The 16,750-nt window shown below is 36.8% G+C and overlaps 1 non-coding gene across 1 annotated transcript; it reads right to left on the bottom strand.

Annotated features, from left to right (window-relative positions):
• Positions 1-3,856: 3,856 nt before the first annotated feature.
• On the bottom strand, positions 3,857-3,963 carry LOC131764724 (U6 spliceosomal RNA). The gene has a single exon (XR_009337926.1). It is a non-coding gene; the product is annotated as a U6 spliceosomal RNA (small nuclear RNA).
• Between the last annotated feature and the right edge of the window lie 12,787 nt (positions 3,964-16,750).

The raw sequence follows: 16,750 nt of genomic DNA, 5'->3' as shown, positions 1-16,750 counted from the left end.
AATTACATAGCTTTTCTGAAGTTTCAGTCTTGCCATCTATAAAACTGGGATGGCTATTACACTGATCTCGTAGGATTGTTGGGAGATGTTGAGTGCCTAGTACAAGACTGGCATCATATAAATAGTCATTGAATATTAGCTCTTAAAGAAAATGTGATATATATATATATATATGTTATACATACGTTACTAAGCTGTAAAAAAAAGAAGGAAATCCTGCCAATTGCAACAATAAGGATGGACCTTAATGATATTATGTTAAGTGAAATAAGTCAGACAGAGAAATATAAACACTGTATGATTCACTCTTATGTAGAATCTAAAAGCACTTAGCTCATAGAAACAGAGTAGAATAGTGGTTGCCCAGGGCTGTGAGGTGATGCTGGTCAAAGGGTACAAATTTTCAGTTATAATATGAATACGGTCTGGGGATCTAACCGAAGCATGGTGACTACAGGTAATAATATCCTATTGTGCACTCGAAATTGCCATGAGAGTAGAGCTTTACTGTTCTCACCATAACAACAGCAAAACAACAAAATGGTAATTATGTGAAGGATGTGTTAATTAGCCTCATTGTGTTAAACATTTCACAATAGATACTTGTATCAAATCATCACATTATTCACCTTCAACTTATACAATATTATACGTTAATTTTATCTGAATAAAGCTGGAAAAAATAAATATTAGCTTCTATTACTTTTTTTTTTTTTTTTGGTATGTGGGCCTCTCACTGTTGGGGCCTTTCCCGTTGCAGAGCACAGGCTCTGCGGCCATGGCTCACGGGCCTAGCGGCTCTGTGGCATGAGGGATCTTCCCATACCGAGGCACGAACCTGTGTCCCCTGCATTGGCAGGCGGACCCTCAACCACTGTGCCACCAGCGAAGCCCTATTACTTTCCTTTTAATCTTCTTTTGGTTTTATCATTTGTTTACTTATTTAATTTCCTCATCTATATTGTAAAGTTCTAAGGAACAAAGATTTTATCTTGCCTCACTGTTTTCTAATGACTATTATCTTACACAATGAGTATTACTTAGAAATGAGTATGCGCTTTGTGGTCAGAAAGATATGGGTTCACATGTGAATTCAAATCTGGGTTTTGATACTTGAGAACAAGCTTCATTTTTTTCATGTATACATTTTGAGTAATAAAAATACCAAGATCATAGGGACTACTGGGTTTCTATAACATAAAATGTATGAAGAACTTAGCTCAGTACCAGGCACATAGTACAATATCTGCTAGTGGGGTGATTCTCTTGTTGCTATCACTTGGAAAACCAAACAAAAACTTATGTAAGTTTTGAAAATTATCAAAATTACAAGAGGAAATTTACAAGAATGTGAACTGACTACATAATCTGTTAAAATTCTTTCTCATGCATACAGTGAAATTAGTTGCACTTTTTAAAAATGGGGCAGAGTCTTATTCTAGACTCTTTAGCATTTTAGAGAGAGCAAATTTTTCCCTCGATCAAGCAGATCAGAAAATGGAGATGTAGGAGGGAGAATTAGTTTGTAAAAGAGAACACAAATCTTTAGTGATGCTTTTTTTTTTTTCAATAAATTTATTTATTTATTTTTGGCTGTTGGGTTCGTTGCTGCACATGGGCTTCCGCTAGTTGCAGCGAGCAGGGGCCACTCTTCTTTGCGGTGCATGGGCTTCTCATTGAGGTAGCTCCTCTTGTTGCGGGGCAGGGGCTCTACAGCACAGGCTCAGTGGTTGTGGTGCACGGGCTTCGTTGCTCCACGGCATGTGGGATCTTCCTGGACCAGGGCTCGAACCCGTGTCCCCTGCATTGGCAGGCAGATTCTTCACCACTGTACCACCAGGGAAGCCCTAATGATGCTTTCTTGATGACCTCTTTTAGTATTTCTTGGCCTTCATTTCCTCTAATGGTAATCTCTACCCAACATAAAAGTAGTAATTTGGAAAAGATTTCTAACTTACACCTTATCTAAGCTCTCCTAATTTTTTTCCTCCTCTTTCTTTCCCTCATATCTGGGACAGGAGATCTAGCTCATCGTTTAATTTGAGTTTCAAAATATCCCTGTGTTGTATATAGGGCAGTTATAATTATAGCCAATTTAAAAATGAGAAACAGCCTGAGATAGGTTTACTATCCAAGGTCATACCACTGTAGTCACTGGTAGGCAGGAAACGAACATTTTCTTTATAGTCCAGATTCAGTGTTCTTCCTATCACATCAGCTGGTTGTGACTTTCAAGAGTGCTTGGGCCAGACCATTATGCAATGTGTTGTTTTTAACTTGGCCTGAAATTTGTGCCTCTTGCCATCAACTCTTTAGTCAGTTGACAAGTGTCAACTTTGTTGTGAGCATAATAGTCCTTTATAACACCAGAAGACAAGAACAATTCAAACCCCCAAAACAAATGTAGCAAGAGAAGAAAAATGTTCATAACCAGAAACATATTAGCAAAATAATATGCTCTGCTGATGCAGTTGAAATGAAAGCCTGTATATGGTTAGTTTCATGACTGTGTGGTTCCTCCTTGGAATTACTAATACAGTACTGAATATTTGCTTAGGAAAAGCATGTTTTTAATGAGAAAACTCAATTTTAAAAGTGCAAATCTTCCATTAGAAAGCAGTCTATAAAGACACTATTCACTTGTATGAGATACAGGGTTTTTTGATGCCCAGTTATGCTTTGAGCCCACTCCTGAGAAAACAAACATCTCAGAGTTCTTATTTTTATTTTTGAATTCTCCCCATAATGCTGAGTAAAAGCATTACGTTCTCATACATTAAAAAAATACCAGAAAATATTATTCACTGACTTACTGAAGGTAAACTTCATAGAACAAAGACACCTCCTGGTTTTTCGGAGGGGCTGGAGTCAATAATTCATCTCCTCGTAGACACAGTGAAAAGCACCTCTCAGCACAGCGGCCTCCTCCTGCTCTGAGTGATGACTGATGGGGGAGGAAGTAGGCAGAGAATGCTCTTAAGGATTTCTTGTAGGCAGGGTTCTTAACCTCAAGTTCATGGGTAACTTGGGGCTTCAGTGATAAACTTTACAAAGTCTGCAAACGACCACTAACAGTATGAAAATATATCTCCACACCTTTATATATATACCCTAACTGAAGCTTATATTTAGTCCCTCGTTAATAGTTCTGGTGTAAACCACCACTGTAGCTAACTTAGGGAACTAGATATCACAAGTCTCAAGAGAATTGTGTAGCCTACTGCTTCTTTTATAGAATCACAGGCAATAGCTGAAATGTTGAATCTTCACTATTGTAACTTCACTGCCCCAATCTTGTGTGGATTATGGGTAGGACAGAGTATTGTGATAATGTGCTTTGGACATAAATTTCAAGTGGAAGTTGCAAAGGTAAATAAGATTATGTTACCTAATTCTGTTAAGTGTCCAAAAATATCCCATTACATTCATCATTAGTGATACCCATGAAAAATGTGGAATGAACAGCTATGTAAGGAATGATAAAGTGCTGGGAGGGATGAGAATTTTAGGGTAAAATAAAGTAGATAGGTCAGGAGCAGAATATGTCTCCAGAGAAGGGAATGGGGTGGGTAATTGTACTGCAGTCATTAGGGTAGTCATTTATTAAATGTTAGGGTTCTTTATGTTCCATGAGATACTGTTTTATTTTTAAAAGGTGAGTCTTCTGTATTTTATTCTTTAGTAAACTCAAAATTTCATATCTGCCTCCATCACACTTCCTTCTCTTCTTTTCTTTCTTTTTATTTTTTTAACATCTTTATTGGAGTATAACTGTTTTACAATGGTGTGTTAGTTTCTGCTTTACAACAAAGTGAATCAGTTATACATATGTTCCCATATCTCTTCCCTCCTGCGTAAAAATATGGAACACTTCACGAATTTGCGTGTCATCCTTGAGCAGGGGCCATGCTAATCTTCTCTGCATCGTTCCAATTTTAGTATATGTGCTGCCGAAGCAAGCACCTTCTCTTCTTTTCTTACCATTGGATTATCTTTCATCTTCTTGAATTCTCTTACATTGCAGACTCCACAAAACATATTTATTTTGTCATCTCCTATATATGTGTGGATTTTTTTCTGTATACAAATATCTGTTTTGAAAAGAAGACGATAAGAGAAAGTATCAGCTTCTGTGCTGAATGTCACTAGGTATCTCTTTTCTGCATATTTTCAAGCCTACAAATCTCTTTTGTATTTTTTCATTGTCCTTATTAAAGGCATGTGACTTATAGTGGAATCTGCAGAGGTAAATTGGTATCACAGAATAGAGTGTACTGTAAATGCCACAGTTCTGTGATAAACAAAGTAAGTCATGTTTGCTGTTTTGGCAAAAATTTCTTCATTTCTATTCTGGAAAGATAATAGTCGTCAGTTACTTGGAATAACTTTTCATGTTAGTGGATTCTATCTATGATTTATATTGAATTTCTGAAGAGGAAAAAAATGCAGATTTCACTTCGTTGAGACAAAGAGTGTAGGGAAATTACAGATATGCCAACTGTGGACAACTGTCAAGCTGGCATTCTAACTCTATTGATTGTGCTTTTTCTAGACTTGAAACCACCTTTTACTAATGATGAGATTTTATAGGCCATAGGGTTTAGTGTAAAAGAGGTTCACTGCTTTATTGTAGAAGCTAAAAGGAAAAGAATTATCCCAGGTATCAAGCAGATGATAGTCTGTAAAACAACTTGCCATTACTGTAATTAGAGGTGAGAATCATTTTAGCAATGACCCTGTTCAATCCCATAATTATCAGTGTCCTTGAAGGATAGTATTTATTGCAATTTTTTTTAAATTGTAAGAATAAGTGATCAGAGTTAGGAATTTTTTTTTGAAGTTGTCGTGTTTTGGGGTTACCTGCATGAGAATTAATCTTTACATAGGAGACCAAAGCAAAGTTTAAGCTTAGTTAATATATAAACATTTTTCTCTTTGACTGGTTTAGACCTAAGTAAGCAGATTATATTGATATAATAAAAATGCCTTTTTTAATTTAATAGGTAACCAGAGCTATCATGGATTATCTGTCATGGATAATAATAGACAAGTTTTGTGGTTTTATTACACTTAACAAAAATGGAGTCAACTGGAAAAAATGCACAGTGTGAGAGCAGTGAGTTAAATTTATTCTCTATCTTACTGAGGACTCTTGCCTGGGAGACAGCCTTTCAGATAGCTCTGGGGAACTGTTCAGAAGAAGTGTGTGGGGGGAGTAGAATATATGTGATTTTGGCAATGGGGTACGTGCAGTCAAGCACACATCTTGATGGAAGATTACTGCTATCACGAGGAACAGATATCTTAGGTCATATTTTAGTGCTTTTCTAAGTATGAGAAGATGCAAGAATTTAGGTTCACAAAACTTTCTCCTGAAAATATGTCTAACTATCTGAGGGTCTTTTCTGCTTGTTTTCCTCAAGCACAGAGTGCCTCATTACTGATCTTCACCCTTGAATTCCTTTCAGGGTGTACTGCAGGTTAGTGATTGCAGTAGTTTGTAGAACCAGATGGTGAGTGACATTCTTTAGTTTATAATAGTTAATTTAACTTGATGCATGTTTCTAAATTAGTAAGGAATTTAATTAGGATAAGGGTTTCAACTATTTGACTTCGGATTACTCAAAGTTTCAATTATATTCAAGTCTGTTGATGCTTTTCAAATAATAGAATCCTTAGTGAAAATCTGGAGGGTTATAAAAATTTTAATACCAAATAAATAGACTTCTTCCTAGGCATGATGAAAGAGAAGTAACAATTATTAAACTCCCAAATGATACTAAACGGGGTAAGTGTAACTCTTTATAAAGCATATTGATGTTATGGTAGGATAGGAATAGCTGACTGGGTTACTTCTGCATTAGAAAATAAAAGGTTTTAGTTTGAATCGTCTAGGTTCCATGTGTTGTGATTTTAAAATACCGATTAAAATACCTTCTATAGCCTGAAAGCCGCCAGGGGTATTTCATCTTAATGTCCATATAGTTTTTAGTACACTGTGGCCATTTAGTCAAACTGTGAGAGAAACAAATGTGTTTTTTCTCATTGCTTATTTCATGTTTTCTTCCTAATAGATCTAATTTCCATATTGAAATGATGCACATGACTTGTCAAGATTTTAGACCATATTTTGTTTTGCGTCTGGCTTGTTTAACCATTGTACACATTTCCCACCATGCCTCTTTCCTCCCCTCTCCCTCTTTCATAATTACCTTCTTTTCTTTTCAATAGAATTCTTTATTTCTATGGTTATTGTATGTTAGGGCTTGAGCCTAGCTTTCACATCCAACTTTGGTAACATTTTCTCAATTATAAAACTCTTAAGACACTAATTTACTCTCAGAGCCTTCTTCAGCAAGGCAGCAGTCTTTCACAATAAGGTGCTGGCCTCAAAATGGGGTGATTGTTGCAGATGTCCTTTTCTCCCAAATAGGAACAGAACATATCTGATTCATTACTTTCTAATGACACAATCTTACCCAATTTTATTTTGTTAAATGAGTCAAAAATAACTCAGGGTAATCTAAATATTCAATTCTGATATTTATTTACAAAAGATTTATGGAAAAATATTTCTTAAAGCTGAGATTTTGAAAGTCATGAAAACCTAAACCTCAGGAAATGAGGGGAGTTTTCTGTTTTGGGGGGTTTTTTTGTTTGTTTTTTTTCTTTTTTGTGGTACGCAGGCCTCTCACTGCTGTGGCCTCTCACGTTGTGGAGCACAGGCTCTGGACGCGCAGGCTCAGCGGCCATGGCTCACGGGCCCAGCCGCTCCGCGGCATGTGGGATCCTCCCGGACCAGGTCACGAACCCGTGTCCCCCTGCATTGGCAGGCGGATTCTCAACCACTGCGCCACCAGGGAAGCCCAGGGTTTACTGCTAATACACAGCAATCAAGACCCCTTTCTCAGCGCTTTAACCTCCTGGAGGACCTGCTGTTTTCCCCCTTTTGCTATTTTCCCTTAAATCATATGACTTCTTTTTCCTTCCTTGACCATTGCTTAGGATCTTCCTCAATCATCCCCTGCCTGCAGTGCTCTTACCCAGAATCTACATGGCTAACTCCCTCCCCACCTTCCAGTGTGTCTTCAAAGACCTACCCTGACCATTTATTGAATCCTGAAAAATACGCTCCAACCTCAACTCCTGGTTCCTTGCATTCTAGTTGACTTTTCCTTTTATCTGTAATACTCATCATCCTGTATTGTAGATAATTTACTTATTAATATTTCTCATATATTTCTTTAACTCCCATCCTAGACTATAACCTCTATAAGGACAGGAATATTTGTCTCAGTGGCTCAGGGATATATTTTAATTACCTAGAACAGTACTGGGTTGTAGTAGGTGCTGAATAATTATTTGCTGACTGAATGAATGATTTTACATGACCTGTTTCATCTGTTAGGCTTATCTCCATTGCAAAGTAGTTCCATAAAAGACACCAAAAATATTCTTAACTATTCTTAAAAGTTAGGGTGTAAAGCATATACTCTGGCAAAGAGAATAAAATAATTACCAAGGACTACAGGTTAGTTACCACAAATGTGATGTGACAATTCAGTTTTTTGTTGTTAGCCTCAAATCATAAGAAAAATTCAAAGCACCTGCTTTATTCTTTAGAAAGAATACTATTAGAGAATTGTATTTATTGAAGTAAAAATATTCTAACACTTTAACATCAGTAAAACTGTACATCATCACAACATTTTTTTAGTAGAAGCAGATATGTTGTGAAAGTTTTGTAAAGATACATATCTGAAATAAATGGCAGATTTTGATTCCTTAAAGAATTATGGGTATCTTTCAACCAGAGTAGAAAATAACTTTTTTTTCTCTATCAGAGTATTTTGTCCAAATTACAGAAGCTAGGGCTTCCCTGGTGGCGCAGTGGTTGGGAGTCCGCCTGCCGATGCAGGGGACGCGGGTACGTGCCCCGGTCCGGGAAGATCCCACATGCCGCAGAGCGGCTGGGCCCGTGAGCCATGGCCGCTGAGCCTGCGCGTCCGGAGCCTGCGCTCCGCAACGGGAGAGGCCACAACAGTGAGAGGCCTGTATACCAGAAAAAAAAAAAAAAAAAAAAAAAAAAAAAAAAAAAAAAAAAAAAAATTACAGAAGCTATTAAAAAATGAATTTTAAATGTTTTTTTTTTTAACTTACAGCTGTGGAACTATCGTTATCCCTTTTAATATGTACTCTAGTTTATATTCAAATAAAATCTAAATAGATATCAACTTTTGATCTGAAAATAAATTAAGTTTTTAGAATATTATCTTTTGAGATGCAGACATTTTCACTGTAAACACACAATAAGCATTCATCCAATAAATGCAACTTTGGCAGGCATTATATTTGCTGATTGAAGAAAGAATATTAAAAAGCTAAGAAAGGTTCAATAGCAATCTCCAGTTTACGTTATGGAGAGAAGAAATGGTTTTGTTTGAAGAGTGTGGAAGATTTAATTAAACATAAAATAAGGAAAAGGTTACTGTCTGTTACAATTCAAAAGGTTAAGAAGGTAAGTACAAAGAAGTCCATGACACCATTTTTTTTCAAATTCTCACTTCATTTGCATCATACAAAGCAGATAAATCATGTACCCCCCCCAAAGTGGGTAACAGAGATACGTGTATAACATAAAAGAACATCTGTTAGTAGGTCTCTCCTGAAAGAAGTGGGAGGGCAAAAGCTTACTTGTTTCAGAATTAATTTGATAATGAGAGCCCTCTTTGAAACTTCAGATGGCTCAACACAGAACAGCACAGAATGTCAAAGCATACAGGGAATTTCCAATGTAAATTAATACGATGATGGTAATACGTAGATGCAGCGCTCATTCCTCCTTTACTAATTGCTATAATCATAATATGGTAAGACAATATAGGAACACATGAAAGTAAAGAAAGAAAAAGGACATGTCTGTTTATTATTAATTATGTCAGTATGAGATACAGCAGTAAATTCAGGCATGAGGGGAAACTCAGTTATTGTTTTTTATCATCCTTCCTCTGAGGGAATTGCTCTATTTCCAAAAATGAATTTTTTAAAAAAGAAAACTACAGCCTGTACTTTGAAATCAGGTACAATGATCCTGTTAGCAATTGAAACCTTCCCCAAATTAAAAGAGGCTTAATTTAAACTTCTTAGGTCCAAGGTAATTGGATTGACTACTCTATAGTGACTAGAATGCATTTACTGGGATGGTCAGTCATTTCTCCAGTCCTAAGAGTATAATCTCCAATTCAGAATCATCAGGGAACATCTATGGAAAATTTCTGGCTTGAGATTATTTTGTGCAAATTTAAATAAGGCCTAAAGAGAATCTAAAGGCTCCTCTGAGTTCCCTCAGCATGGTGGTGGGAGTTAAGGGGTTCCTTTGATAGAAATAGCCTTTTCATAAAGACTTTTTATCATCATATATAATTACCTCAAATAAAATAGACAGTTAATAAATGTTATTTGAGGGCTTCCCTGGTGGCGCAGTGGTTGAGAGTCCGCCTGCCAATGCAGGGGACACGGGTTCGTGCCCCGGTCTGGGAAGATCCCACGTGCCGCGGAGCGGCTGGGCCCGTGAGCCATGGCCACTGAGCCGACGCGTCCGGAGCATGTGCTCTGCAACGGGAGAGGCCACAACAGTGAGAGGCCCGCGTACGGCAAAAAATAAATAAATAAATAAATGTTATTTGAGGAAAATGGGAGGCAATAAGTAGAGGGATTGGAAACATTACGTTTTTGCATATTGAGTTGTTATTTAATCATAAGTTGCTCAATGCCCCACTTTCAACTAATTATAAAGAAAAAAGAGCCCATAAAAAAACGAACCCATAAACTAAGTCATATTAAAATATCAATGACTAATATTGTACAAAAAAAATTGTATTACTCTTTCCAAGGTCGTTTGCATCTTCAAACATAATGTCTAAAGATGGAGATATTTTCATTTAAACAAAGCATCTCTAGAACTGTACACTTAAATTTGGTTATGATGGTATTATAGACTGAATTGTGTCTCCCCACCACATTCACATGTTGAAGTCCTAATCACCAGTACCTTGCAGTATGACTGTAGTTGGGGATAGGGTCTTTCAAAAAGGTATTTAAGATTAAATGAGGTCATAAGAGTGAGGCCCTAATCCAGTACTGGTGTCCTTATAAGAAGAGGAAGAGATTCCAGAGATATCCATGTACAGAGAAAAGATACATTAATACTGGATACCTAAATACATTAAAAAAACCCAAAAAATGACAGGAAAGGGAAAAATAGGGAGACAGAAACAGAGAGAGCCATCAAAAATAAGTCATGGTAGAGGTAGATCCACATATATCAGTAATTACATAATATATAAATGTTCTAAACACAACAATTAAAAGTCTCATATAAAATACATGACCTAACTATATGCTGCCCACGAGAAATTCACTTTAAATACAGTCATGCAGGTTAATTAAAAGTAAAAAGATATATAATACAAATAGTAATCAAAAAAGCTCAAGTGACTAATTACAGTGCTCTGAAGATAATATAGAGAAAAAATAATTTGCAGGTAGAACGATAAAGTTCAATTCATTCACTAAGAAGCTATAACATCCTAAATATGTATGCACCAAACAATAGGATATTAAAACATTATAAAGCAAAAACTGACAGAACTGAAAGGAGAGATGGATAGATACACAAATATATTTGTAGATTTCAATATTTTTTCCCAGTAATCAATAAAGCTAGTAGGCAGAAAAATCACAAAGTTAGAGAAAAACAAGAAAACAGCATCAACCAGCTGGATCTAGCTGATATACCTAATCCATATCATCAGGAAAATATAAATTCTTTTGACGTTTACATAGAACATTCACCAATGTAGAACTAATCATGAATCATAGAGAAAATTTAAAAGAATTGAAATAGACTATACTCACGAATTGTATACAGTAATCATAATGGAATTAGACTAGAAATCATTAGGAGAAAGAAAACAGGAAGATCTTATAACACAAGGAAATCAAACAATACACTTCCTAATGATCCATGGGTCAAAGAGGAAGTCTCAAGGGATTTTAGAAAATATTTTAAATTGAATAGATCTTAAAGCACCAGATGTCAAAAGTTTGTGCTATGCAATTGCTGCTGTGCTTGGTGGGAAATTTATAGCATTAAATGCTTATATTACAAAGGAGAAAGGTCTCAACTCAACATTATAGGCTTCCACCATAAGAAACTGGAAAAAAAAAAGTAAAATAAATCAAAACAAGCAGAAATCAATGAAATTTAAAATAGGGGAACAATAGAGAATAATCAATGAAACAAATATGAATCTTTGAAAAGTCAATGACATAAATAAAGCTCTCCCAAGACTGACAAAAAAGGAGAAAAAACATAAATTAACAATAGCAGGGAAGAAAGAATATCCCTACAGACATAAAAATGATGATAGCAATACTACAAACAACTCTATGGACATAAATTTTCCAACTTAGATAAAATGGATCAATTCCTTAAAAACCGTAAACTACCAACATTTGCCCAAGATGAATTTGGTAATCTAAATACTGCTTTATGTATTAGAGAAGTTGAATTTGCTACTAATACCTTTAAAAATGAAATACCCAAGCTCAAACAATTTAATGGTGAATTCTACCAAACATTTCAAGAAGAAATAACAACAATTCTATGCAGTCTCTTCCAGAAAATAGAACATGCAGAACACATCCGATTTGTGTTCTGAGGCTGTCATTACCCTGATTCCAAAGCCAGACAAAGACAATATGAATGAAGAAAACTACAAACCTATACTCCTCATGAGCATAGCTGTAAAAATCCTCCATAAACATCAGCATATAGAATCCAGCAACGTATAAAATGAATAATACACCATGACCAAGTGAGATTTCTCCTAGAATTTCAAGGCTTTAAAATATTAGAATATAAATCAATAAAATTAAATCATATTTTAACAGTCAAAAAAAGAAAAGCTACATGATCATTTCAACTGATGCAGAAAAAGCACCTGACAAGATTCAACTTGCATTTGTAATAGAAACTCCCAGGAAACTAAGAATATAAGAAAACTTCTGTTGTGTAAGGTCTGATGTTATGTGCTGCCCCGTCATCTGGTGAGACTGGGAAGGCTTGAAGTAGCCTAAGCACAAGTTTCCTTCTCTCCTTTGCTTTTGGGGACAAGGTTCCCTAGCCAAACATCCCTTTTTATCAAGGGAATCTGGCACAATTCGTGCTTATCCCTGAGTAGTGAGTTTCAGTTCCTTGCCACCTCGTGGAATTATTCAAACAAACCAATCATATCCTCAAGGGAACCTTTTTTTTTTATTTAACCGTACCTTCTTGATACTACAAACCTTGCCTTCTGCTCTCCCTTTTTGATTATTCTGTTCCCAAGCTCAAACCCCTGTGGCCCTGCATCATGTACAGTGTCCTTCTCCCCCATGCTGTGAATATATGTGACTAATAAACTGCTGTTGTTCTCATCTGTCCAGTGTTGACTGTCCTGTGTTCTGCCATCTCCATAACCCTAGGGCAGGAATCTCTCCCTCACCAGTGGGATGAATAGGATGCAATTACAATGGTGTCCTCACCTTAATAAAAGGACTCTAAATCAAACCTACAGCAAAACATCATATTTAATGTTGAAAGACTAAATGTTTTCTCTTTAAGATTGAGGACAAGGCAAGGATTTTGTGGTGGGCAGAATTGGGAGACGGTCTCAAAATTGCCACCCCAGAGTTTAAATGTCTCACAGGATACCTATCCTTTGAGTGTGGGCAAGACTTGTAAAGATGTTGGGATAGTCACTCTCTTGATTAGGTTAACGTTAATGGACAAAGGTTATAGAATTGTAACTTCCAAAATTACAATATATGAAACTCTGTCTAGGAAGTTGGAGAGAGAGAGCATCCTGTTGACTTTGACGAAGTATGCTGCCATGTGCTGAGAAAGCCACATGGCTAGGACCTGAGAGTGGCCTCTAGTTTCTGGGAGTGAACGCAGCCATCAGCTAGCAGGAAAATGGGGACCTATCCTCAATCCCACAAGGGCAAAGGACTGAATTTTGCCAATAACCTGTATGAACTTGGAAGAGGATCCCCAAATTTTACAGGAGAACACATCTGACACTTTAATTTCAGACTTGTGAGATCCCCTACAGAGAACGTAGTCAAGCCATGCTTGGATTCCTGACACACAGGAACTTAGCAGGTTATATATGTGTTTTTTTTTTTTTTTTAAAGCTACTGAGTTTCTAGCAGTTTCTTATGTAGCAATATACAACTAATAAAGATGTCCTCTCACCACCCCTATTCTAGATTGTACTGGAAGTCCTAGTCAGTAAAAACACATTCTAGGAAATAATATTTGCAAGTGGAGACAAGGGACTTTATCCAAAATATGTAAATAACTCTCAAAACTTAAAAGTTAGAAATCAACTCAATTAAAAATGGGCAAATTACTTGAACAGACATTTCTCCAAAAATGGCAATAAACACATGAAACAATGTTCATCACCATTAGCCATTAAGGAAATATGAATTAAAACTATGCTGAGATACCTCTACAGCCTGTTAAAATGGCTAAAATGAAACAACTGACAGTATCAAGTGTAGATGAAGATGTTGAACAACTATATTCTCATACACTGCTGATGGAAATGCAAAATGCTACAGCTATTATAGAAACCAGCTTGGCAATTTCTTATAAAGTTAAACATATGATGCAGGAATCCCATTCCTTGGTACGTACACAAGGAAATTAAAAAATTTATTCATACAAAAATCTATATAGAAATGTTAATAGTGATGCTAATCATTGCTCTAAACTGAAACAACTCAAATACACTTTAACTGGTGAATGGATACGTAAATCGTGGTTATTCATACAATAGCATAATACTCATCAGTAAAAGGAGGAACTACTGAGATAAACAAGACTTGGATGAATCTCAAAGGCATTTTGCTGAAAGAAGCCTGTCTCAAAAGGATGCAGCAGACAGAATAATAGCCCCTCAGAGATGTTTGTGTCCTAATTCCTGAAACCCGTTAATGCATTTTTTTCTTACATAGCAAAAGTACTTTGCAGATGTGATTGAATTGAGGATCTTGAGAAGGGGAAATTATCCAATTAGGTCCAGTGTAATCATGGGGTCTTTATAAGAGGGAAGCAGGAGGGCTTACCCGGTGGCGCAGTGATTGAGAGTCCGCCTGCCGATGCAGGGAACACGGGTTTGTGCCCGGGTCTGGGAAGATCCCACGTGCCGCGGAGCGGCTAGGCCTGTGAGCCGTGGCCACTTGAGCCTGCGCGTCCGGAGCCTGTGCTCCGCGCAATGCGAGAGGCCACAACAGAGGCCCGCGTACCGAAAAAAAGAAAAAAAAAAGAGGGAAGCAGGAGGATCAAAAGGCAGAAAAAAGTGATGTGATGATGAAAGCAGAGGGAAACAAAGCAACACGATGATGGGCATGGGCCAAGGAATGAGGACAGCCTGTATAAGCTCGAAAAAGCAAGGCAATGGATTCCCCACTAGAGTCTCCAAAAGGAAAGCAGCCCTGCTGACACATTGATTTTAGCCTGCTGACACTGAATTTGGACTTTTGACTTTCCAAAATGTAAGATAATAAATTTGCATTGTTTTAAGCTACAGACTTTGTACTAATTTGTTGTAGTGGCAGTCAGAATCTAATACAGTTGCATATTGTATGATTCTATTTATATGACATTTTCCAAACGATAAAACTATAGTGATGGAGAGTAGATCCAGGGGTTGCCAGAAGTTGGGTGGAGTGTGTAATTGCAAAGAAATTACCCTTGGGTGTTTTGGAGGTGTTGGAACTATTCTGTATACTCAGGGTGATGGTAGTTATATGTATACGACTACATTAAAATTCATAGAATTTTATACAGACAAAAAGTCATTTTACTGTATGTTAATTTTAAAATCTAAAAGAAAGAACAAAGAGAACAACTAATATAGCACTCTACTCTTTGGAGAAGAAAAAAAGAAACTCCCCTCTGAAATTTTTATAGTACATGTTTAAGAACTTACAATGGGGACTTCCCTGGTGGCACAGTAGTTAAGACTCCACCTACCAATGCAGGGGACATGGGTTCGAGCCCTGGTCGAGCCCTGGTCTGGGAAGATCCCACATGCCTCGGAGCAGCTAAGCCCATGTGCCACAACTACCAAGCCTGTGCTCTAGAGATCGTGAGCCACAACTACTGAGGAGGTGTGGGCACCACAATTACTGAAGCCTGTGTGCCTAGAGCCTGTGCTCTGCAACAAGAGAAACCACCGTGATGAAAAGCCCACGCACCACAACAAAGAGTATCCCCTGCTTGCCGCAACTACAGAAAGCCCGCACGCAGCAACGAAGACCCAACACAGTCAAAAATAAATAAATAAATAAATTTTATATTAAAAAAAACTTACAGTGAAGAATTTAAGTGACCGTTTTGTTTTTCTATATGTAACTTAACTTTTCAGTCATGCAAAATTGTGATTCAGTTATAAGCTAATTAATAGGATTATTTCCAAACTGAGTTTCTCATGAGAGGAGTTTGGTTTTGTAAAGGAAAGGTAGTGTAGGGTGTAAAAAACCGGAGGCACCAAAGGACTTTTACTTGTTAAGTCTGGGTTTAAGCAAATTGAGTGGTGTAGAAAAAACTAGCTGGGTAACTCATGAGTCTTTTTTCTAATATGAAAGTAAAAAATAAATAAATAAAAGATTTAAAATTAAAGTAAAAAATTCACTACAGGCAAAAAACATTTGCTGTGGGAAAAAAAAAAAGGCAGAAATCTGATTATGTTGAGCAGAGTTGTCCATCTTTCTCTCGTTTGCATTCAAGAACCAACCAAAGACTTCTTGTTTTCTAATTTCTGTGGAAGACTGAGCAGATACTGTTTCAGAGAAGACAACACTGCCTGGTTGCTTTTACCTTGAGATTCAGTAACTCATGTAATAATGAGCTTAGTGTCCACATATTTCCTTTAATTTGCATTGCTTTACTGGATACTGTTGGGTAAAATTACAGAACTCCTAAAATATTCTAGGTTCTTCACAATTTATTAATAAAATATTATAATTGTCTATATGAGATTGGGATATGGGGATAGACTGGACATTTGTTAGTTGTCCTCCTCAATCCATTCCTCCTTATTCTCTTCTCAAGAATTTTCCATTTGAGATCCTGGTTGTTTTGGAGAAGCTGAATCCATTCCTGGAACCTGGCAGCAAGGCTAAGCCAATTACCACATTCCATTCTTCTGGCCATAGAACTGGTGCAGTGAAAGGCATATGAGCTGCTCCAATCAGAATGAACCTCAGAAGTTGTGCTCAGGTTGCTGAGACAACAATAACCTCTCTATTTCTTACATGAAGGGATAATTTTGTATCTGTGAGACCTATTGACAACCGTCTTGGGATCATGAGGGTGAATGACTTAGGATGACATCAATGCTGAAAACAGCAGAACAGAGAGAGATTGATAGAAACCAGTCATTTGAAGATATCAAGCCTGTCCTAAATCCAGCCTCTTCTTCCGCACTTTTTACTTTCATAAACCAAAAACATTATTTCTTAGTCGATATGAGTTGTTTTTCCAAAAAAAAAAAAGATTAACAATATTGTACCTGGTACAGAAGGAAAACTAAGCCCTTTCCTTGTAGCCAGAATAATGGCCAACCAAAGATGTCCACACCTTGATCCCTGTGTGAAAATGTTAAATTACATGACAAAGGAGAATTGAGATTGT

Source organism: Kogia breviceps, chromosome 10, assembly GCF_026419965.1.
Source record: "Kogia breviceps isolate mKogBre1 chromosome 10, mKogBre1 haplotype 1, whole genome shotgun sequence".
Lineage (NCBI taxonomy): Eukaryota > Metazoa > Chordata > Mammalia > Artiodactyla > Physeteridae > Kogia > Kogia breviceps.
Note: the sequence above shows the minus strand (reverse complement) of the source record. Positions and strands in the feature narration are given on the sequence as shown.